At 51.5% G+C, this 8,672-nt stretch overlaps 1 long non-coding RNA gene across 1 annotated transcript in view; it reads right to left on the bottom strand.

Annotated features, from left to right (window-relative positions):
* Positions 1 to 871: 871 nt before the first annotated feature.
* Positions 872 to 8,672, bottom strand: part of LOC138923704 (uncharacterized) — an 8,454-nt gene continuing 653 nt past the window's right edge. The window contains exons 2-3 of the long non-coding RNA XR_011437696.1: positions 7,434 to 7,533; positions 872 to 5,188 (exon numbers count right to left, since the gene is read on the bottom strand). This is a non-coding gene — a long non-coding RNA (uncharacterized lncRNA). The remainder of the gene's footprint in view (positions 5,189 to 7,433; positions 7,534 to 8,672) is intronic.

The following is an 8,672-nucleotide window of genomic DNA, read 5'->3' as shown; positions in this document are numbered from 1 at the left end:
CAGAGGGGTTTCGTGGAGAGGAGGTGGTTGTGGGGCAAGGGTTGAACTCTGCTTGGGACACACTGACTTCGAGAAGCCTGGGGGCCTCTGTGAGGACTTTCCTCTGGGTGGAGAGTCAGCACTGGGTGGGCCCTGAAGGCTGCGAGAGGAATGAAGTGGGTGACGGGAGGGAGACTGGGGTGGAGGCTGTCACTGCGGATGGAGAAGGCAGGGAAGGCTCCTCTGAGGAGCGGACGTTCAAGTCAAGCCCTTGTCTGGACCATGTTTCCAGCTTCTGTGAACCTGGTGCTTCAGCATCTGTCCCGTGTGCATATGTGGGACACGCGCCCTGTCTTGAGTCCCACTAGGCCTCCTGCTTTCCTTGTTGCGCCCCCGCCAGGAAGAACCCTCCTTCTTGGGCCTGCTTTTCAATTACACACCAACCAATCCAGTGTCTGTCCACACCCTGACCACCTCCTCTACTGAACACGCACACTCTGGCCACTGTCCCCGTGCCCGTCACCCAGAGCGGGCACCAGACATCTAGGGCAGCACGAGGCCACAGAGCCTGTGAAGTTGTTCAGACGAGCCAGTCCTGAGCCTGTTCACCCGCCTCGCTGCTCCTTCCCGCAGAACCCACAGGAAAGGCTCCTGCCCACAGCCCCACTCCCTCGGCCCTGACTGCCCCGAGCTTCCCGTGTGGCCTGCGTGGCGTGCCCCTTTCCTCGGGAACTGTGAGCAACAAACTGTCTTGTCAATGGCCATCATCCGCTGGTCTGTTGGCCTCACTGAACCTCCCATTTCTCATTAATACATCTTATTTTAAACGAGCCCTCAAACACTTGGCAGACACTTAGCACAAACAAATGAAGAACAAATGAACTACGGGCCCTTTTACAGCATCTTTGACAAGTTCAATAGTTTAATTTACATTAGAGATCCTTTACTTGCTGGAGAGACAGAAACACAAGCGTCTTATCAAGTTGAAGAACCTCCCAGCAGCCCCCAGTGGCCCCCCACCTGCCGGCCTGGCTGGACTGGAAGTGAGAGGCCGGTGGCCCCATCAGGCTGCCCTGTGTGCGGGGAGCATCCCCGCAGGACACACGCTGGGGCAGCTGGTTCCCTGGGCTCACTGCTGCAGCTGCTGCTGCGGCGGGAGGGGGAAGCCCCGGGGCCACGCTGGGGGGCTGGGCTGGGGGGCAGTCAGTCCTCCACTCCCAGCCGGGCAGGGGACGGGCAGGCCCTCTGGCCTTCGGCCCCCACTCCCGGTTTCTCACAGGCTGCTGGTCCTCTGCACCAGGGGCTGTGGGGCCCTGCTCAGCCTGTGGTGAGGACCACAGCGCTGAGGCAGAATGCCTACCAGCTTCACACCGAGCTTGGCGTCCAGCAGCACCGTCCCAGCCTCACGTCCTGGTGCACGATGCCCTTGCAATGGCAGCACTGGTGGGCCGAGAGGAGCTGCCGCAACATTCCTCAGCCTCCTCCTCTGTCACCAGCCGTGCGTTACCAGGTGATGGTACAGGTCTCCCCTGTACGCCGACGTGCTCAGTGACGAGATACAACATTTGCTCTGTGTCAGTCACTTCAAACAACTCAGCAATATTCCAGTAACGCAAGGCCTTCAGGCTGCAGACTTGGTGGCAAAGTTCCAGCCCTCTGGAGAAGCCCTGCTCGTCCTTCGCGACGTCTTTCACTGCCACCACTGCTCTGGCCATCGGGATGTGCTGGCCCAGCCTCCCCGTGGAGCACCTGCTCTCCCCGATGGCCCTGAGGAGCTCAGAACCATGAATACGAGGCCGCCCCTCAGTGGAGGCGGTGCAAAGCCTGGAAGCATATGGTGACCCGCTCGCTACACCAACTATGCTAACTAAAGATGCTAGCAAACAAAACGACGTGTGCTAACGACTAACAAGGCCACCTGTGCTTACTATGCTAATAAATAATAGCAACAACATTAACTGTACTAACAACACTAACAAGACTAAATAAAAATTTAAAGAAAATGAGAAGAAAAAACATTTTTAAATGAGGAAAGAAAAATTGAGAAAAAGAAAAAATTAAGTGAGAAAAATAAAAGAAGAAAAATGAGAAAAAGACAAAGATAATCAGAAAGGAAAAAAGAAAACAATAAAAAAATGAAAAGAAAAAAATCAAAAATGGGGCAAAGAAGGAGAAAACAAGCTGGCTGTGGTCTGCCTACAGGTCACCAAAAATTAGCTTCCTGCACTATAAAAGACCAAAAACCTAGGCCTGGCCAGAGTTTTGTGTAGGTTTTCTTAATTCCATCACGGTGGCTCCTTATGAGGTCAGTGTGAGAAATGGACAATCAAGGCTGGGGATGAACTACAGAGGTTTTCTCATCTTTCGGTCTCAAGACCCCTTTACTCTTAAAAATAGGACCCCAAAGAGCTTCTTACTCATGTGGGAGATTAGAGAGTGATATTTACTTTACCAGAAATTAAAACCTGTAGGATGCTTCAGTGGCCTTTTCATTCCTAATTTAAAAATATGTAACAATTTTTGGCTTTTAAAGACCTCACAGTGTCTACACTTAAAATATTCAGTTCCTTTCCCTTAAATTCACAAGGATCCTACATCTTAAGGACGTTATGATACTATAGGAAAACGCTCCATTGCATAAGACATGAGAAGGGACATCATTCCCATTCACAAAGCTGACGGAAGAGAGCTTTCATCACATTGTCCCCAGTAAGACCATGAGTGATTTCTCACCACAAAAATCTTGGAGGCCAGATGGCCTGGGCTCATGTACTCACAGTGCTGAAGGAAAAAAGAACGCAACCAGGAATCCTGTATCTGGCAAAACCATCCTTCAAAAATGAGGGAGAAATTAAGACATTCCCACAGAAACCAAGGCTGAGAGAGTTCTGTCCACTAGACCCGCCCTCCAGTGAAGGGGTCTGTCAGGCTGAAACGAAGGGACACCGGACAGTAACTCGACGCCTTATGCAGAAATCAAGATCCTGGTCAGAGTGCACATGTGGACGACGATAAAAGCTGGTGCTGCTGAAACTTCGGTTCGTAACTCCCGTGTTAGTGTTCTACATTAAGAGACTAAGTGTTAAAAAACCCAATTATTAGGATGTTTTTGGAGACACACTGCTGAAAGATATAATTTGGTGATACTCATAACTGAGATGGGGTGGAGTGAGAGCTGTATAGGAGCTGAGATTCTGTACATTACTGAAGTGAAGCTGGTATAAAATTGACATTCCAGCGTTATAACTTTAGGGTGTTAAGTGTAAAACCCATAGACATCACAAAGAAAAAGCTATAGAATATACACAAAAGAAAATGAGAAGGTAATTAAACCGCCTTTTCAGTAATTGTACAGACTAGCTGCATGGCCCCATCAGCACAGAAAGCCCAGGGGACGTCTTCTCCCACTGAACCATCTCTGCTGACCGCAGGAGGCCATCCTGTGCCCTCTCTCACACCTGCTGTGTCAGTGACACTATACCTCAGGTCGTCTTTCGAGATAATTAACAGTCTGGTGCAGGGTAGTTTCTCCAGGATGCCACAAAGCAGTGTCAGCTGTCTTGAAGGCCCCGGCTGTCCACAGCTCTCGCCACAGCTTCACACGCCTGCCAGGGCCACAGGCCGCCTCCTGTCTCACCACAGGTGCAGAATTGGAAACATCAATGACGATGATGATGATTGACGCTCCTTACATGCTGAGCCCAGGGCTGGGCCCTGGAGCATGTTATGAACGATTTTCACAGCAACCTGGCAGCTCTAGCACGGTCCTCGCTGCGTAAAAGAGAGACTGAGGCTCCTGGAGGCTGCATAACTGCCACCGTCACATGACCAGCTGGGGCCCATTCTGAACCCAGGTTTGCTGACTCACCCACTGCCTGCCATGCCACGCTCTGCCACCACCTCAACAGCCAACGAGCAGACTAGCCTCTGTCCTTCATGAGGAGTCAGGGCAGAGGTTGCTGGAGAGCAGTGATGGAAGGGGCCGCAGGGGCTTGTGAGTGCTGATAATACTGGGCTCCTGATCCGAGTACAGGCTATCCAGGAGCGATATGGTGACTTATGAGAAGGCAGTATCTGCTTATTCAGATGAGAAAATATATTTCCTCTATATATTTGGTCTTCCTCTGTGGTTCCTGGCTCACAGCTCCTGAAGTTCGTTGCATTTCCTGAGAGATAAGAGCAATGGAAGCATCTTTTGTTACAATATTGGGTCTCTCGTCCTCCACTCCTGAAATTTCTTCAGACCATAAAGGTGAAATGGGTGTCTTGCTGTTCATAACAAGCCCCTTTCAACCGCAGCTGGGTTTATCCTAATGAGGTGACTTTTATGAAGCCCCTAAGGGTGAGGGCTGGTGGCCAGTGGAACCAGCCATGATTAGAGGGCTGGAACTTTGATTTCCAGGGACGGGACTGGACAGGGGCTGGTGGTTGAATCAATTACCAATGGTCAATGAGTTAATCAATCATGCTGAGATAATGAAGCCTCATAAAAACCTAAAACCCAAAAGAGGTTTGGAGAGCTTCTAGGTTGGTGAACTAAATGTTTACACATGCCACCTGCCATGCCCCACACCCCACGAGGACAGAGCTCCTTCTCAGGGACCTCGTCTTGTGTGTCTCCATCTGGCCGTTGATTCGCATCTGAACATCTTATGTAAAAACCAGTAATCTAGCAAGTAAACTGGTTTCTTGAGTCCTGTGAGCTGCTCTAGAAAATTAATCAAACCCAAAGAGCAGGTCACGCCAACCTCTGATTTATAGCCTGTTGGTCAGAAGCATAGGTGACAATCTGGAGTTGTGCCTGGCATCTGAAGTGGAGGCTGTCTCATGGGACTGAGGCCTCGACCTGTGGAATCTGATACTGGCTCCAGCAGAGAGGTCAGAGCTGAGTTGAATTGTCAGGGAACTGTCAGGTGTCAGGGAACTGCTTGGTGGGGTGGGAACACCGCCACCCTAAACGGATGTCAGAGTGGGCACCAGAATCTTTACCAGGTGAGGTCACAGTGTGAAAACTCACCCTGTGCATACTTAGGACACGAGCACTTTTCAGTGTGTGTGCTATTCTATGAAAAAACTGAAAAAATACTATGAAAGGGGGAGGGAGGAGGTGGGATGAGCTGACAAGTGTTGAAGTTGGGCACATGGGGGGGTGGCCATTACACTGTCTTGCCTACTTTTGTGTATATCTGAAGTTTTCCAGAAGAAAAAGCTGCAAAAACAAAACAGAAGTATGAGTTAATTAGGATGCAGGCACTACTGGACTCCTGTTGAGTGGCAGGTGGGGAGCAGGGCATGTGATGCCCTGTGGCTTCTCTGAGGCAGGCTCGGTGAAGCTGGACAGACTTTGCCCCTCTCACAGCCCTGCTGCAGAGCTGGAGTCCAGTCAGATTCGTGGTCGTGATCACGGCACCCTTCTCTGGGTGAGAGCCCCATCAGCTCATCTGATCAACGGGAACCTATACAACTTCTAGGAAAAAACATCGGAGAAAACCAAGACCTGTGACTAGGCAGAGACTTCTTGGAGTTGACACCGAAAGGACCAGCCCTAAGAGGAAAATCTCTCAGCTGGACCGCATTAAAATGTAGCGTTTGCGCCGTGACAAAGATGCTGGAAAGAGGATGGAAAGACAGCTACTGACCTGGGAGAACATTTGCGAATCACACACTGACGGAGAATCAGCATCTAGAACATGCACAGAACATTCGCAACTCAACAGGATCCAACAATTCAACCAGAAGACAGCACGGGCTGAGGGGGCACCTCCCCTGACGAGACGCACACTAGGCCCAAAGCACGTGACCAGGTCCACGTCATCAGCACTAGAGACACACAGGGTAAAACCATGATGCACTTCCACACCACACACCCAAGCTCAGCATGAACATAACACTGTGACACCAATGCCGGGGAGAAGGTGGCAGGAGTGCAGAATGGTGCTGCCACTCTGGAAAGGGTTTGGCAGTTTCTTATAAAACTGAACATACAACCACCATACGAACCAGCAACTGCACTCCTGAGCATCTAGTCCTGAGAAATGACCTATGTTCACACAAAAGCCTCTATACAAGTGCTCACAGCCACTCTATTTGTCAGACAAAACACTGGACACAAGCAAGAGGACATTTGACAAACTGTGGTCCATCCACACCACAGAACACTACGCAGCAGCAGGAAGGGGTCCCCCAGGGACACAGGCAGAGCAGGGATGGGTCCCAAGGACGTTACCCAGCATGAAGATGGACAACACAGAGAGGTTATGCACTACGCGATCCCGTCCATATAACATTCCTGAAACAACAAAATAGAGAGACAGGAAGCAGACGAAATGCTGCCAGAGGTGACGGGGCAGGAAGGGAGGGTGAGACGATAAAAGGGCAACATGAGGGATCCTAGCAGTGACGGAGCACTGCCCACCACAGCCAAGATGCAGAGACCACCTGATGCCCATCAATGGAAGAACAGAGAACGAGCACTACCCACAACAGCCAGGATACAGACCTCACCTAAGTGTCCATCGACGGATTAATGGATAAAGGTGATGTGCTATATACACATATATGCTTATGGCATTTTGCTCAGTGAGATAAGCCAGAGAAAGATGAATACTGTATGATATCACCTACATGTGGACTCTAAGAAACCCAAACTCACAGAAACAGAGTAGAATGCTGGTTACCGGGGGTAAGAGGTAGATTGTTGGGGAAATCCTGTTAAAGGCCCCCGACCTGCAATTAGAAGATGAGGACGTGCTGGGGATCTAACGCACAGCACAGTGATTGCAGACGACAGCACTGTGTTATATGCTTAAAATGACTGAGGAACTAGTTCTTAAATGTTCTCACCGCAACAAAATTGTAATTATACGACATCATAGAGGTGTTAGCTACAGCTATGGCGGTAATGCTACCACCTAAGCCAGCAGCCCCACTCTGGGCACGTATCTGAAGGAAACGCAATCAGGGCCTTAAAGAGAGAGCTGCACTCTCGTTCATCACGGCATTATTCCCAATAGCTGAGACATGGAAACAAGCTAAGCGTCCACCGACAGAAGAACGCATGTGGAGGACGGAGTGTACAATAAAATGAAGTATTATTCAGCCATGATAAAGAAGAAAATCCTGCCATTTCCAACAAGAAGCATGGACCTTACGCTATGTGTAATAAGTCAGAGAAAGACAAATACTGTATAATCTCACCTATATGTGTAATCCAAAAGAGCCAAACTCACAGGAACTGAGGAGAACTGTGGTTGCCAGGGGCTGGGAGTGAGGAGAAGAGATGCTAGACAAAATGTACAAATGTCCAATTATAAGATAAACAAGTTCTGGGGACACAATGTACAGCATGTGACCATAGTTATAGTCAACACCGTATTAACGTCTTGAGTTGCTAAGAGTAGATCTGAGATGTTCTCACCAGAAAAAAATGCGAGGTGATGGAGGGGTGAACTAACCTTGCTGTGGTTGCCGTCCTGCAACATACGTGTGGCTCAAACCGTCACGCTGTACACCTTAGACTCACACGTGTTCTATGTCAAGTACGTCTCCACAAAGCTGGGAAGAGAAGGGTTTCAAGATGCGATAGCAGAGCATGTACCAAGCGTGAGCTTTTCTGACAAAGTACCTCGTGTGAGCACCGGCACGTGCCTGTGAAGCTGCTCTGGTTCTACCTGCAGAGACACATGTAAGATCTGAGCACCTGTCTCCCCCTCCACTCCTGGGTCACCACAGTCCTCTCCTCTCTGCCCTGCTCCCGCCTTTGTCCTTCAGTCCATGTGCAGCACGGCAGCCCCAGAAGCCAGATGATGGGGGCTCCGGCACAGCCACCCTGCAGCCCCGGCCGTACTCGTGCCATCCCAGGACCCTCTCAGGATGGCAGGGACAGGGACCTGCCCCACTTGCTGCCCCCAGCCAGGACCCTGCCACGTCGGGGGCGGGGCAGAGACAGAGCTGAGCGTCCCTGTTCCAGAAGGGACCCTCTGGAAGAGCCCAGCCCCGTGCATGTGTGCACGCCAGTGTGCAAAGTGTTAATGGGGAAAGGGGACACGCAGGCCACACAGGAGCCCTGCAGCCCCACACCAGGCCGGGGCAGCAGTAAGTCACGAACAACCCAGCTTTCTTTTTCCTCCACACCAACTGGCGCCATGGCTGGTGGCCTGAGTCCCAAATTCACCGCTTGGGAGCCTGTGGCTTCAGCCTCTCCCAGCGACTTCTCTGATCTGCAAAATGGGCATGAGTGCCCACCCCTGGGGGCGTGGGAGGACCCAGAGCTCCCGCGAGGAGGGCGTCCAGTCTGGCGCCCGCCAAGGTCTAGTCACACAGAGCCACAGAGGGAGTCTCAGATGTGACCGACTTGAGACCCTGCCCCAGTCACCCTGCCGCACGCCGGTCTGTGAGCGGGCCTCGGGTGCTCCGAGCCTCGGGGGACATGCCGGGGCCCCTTTCCTGCAGGCTCCCTGCTCTCCCAGTCTCACCGGGTCCCTGCAGCCCCGCGGATGCTGATGGCCAGCCTGGCGACCAACTTGAGCCCCAGGCTGCAGGGAGGCGGCCAGGCAGAAGCCGGGACACAGAGCGATTTCCCTCATAATCAGCTGTTTTAACTTACACGCTGCACAAACCCTTCAGACAGCCGGCTGCTGTCCCTGCCACCAATTAACATCCCTCCGGAAGCTCATTTAGTCTCCCCACCCCTC

Source organism: Equus caballus, chromosome 4 (genome assembly GCF_041296265.1).
Source record: "Equus caballus isolate H_3958 breed thoroughbred chromosome 4, TB-T2T, whole genome shotgun sequence".
Lineage (NCBI taxonomy): Eukaryota > Metazoa > Chordata > Mammalia > Perissodactyla > Equidae > Equus > Equus caballus.
Note: the sequence above shows the minus strand (reverse complement) of the source record. Positions and strands in the feature narration are given on the sequence as shown.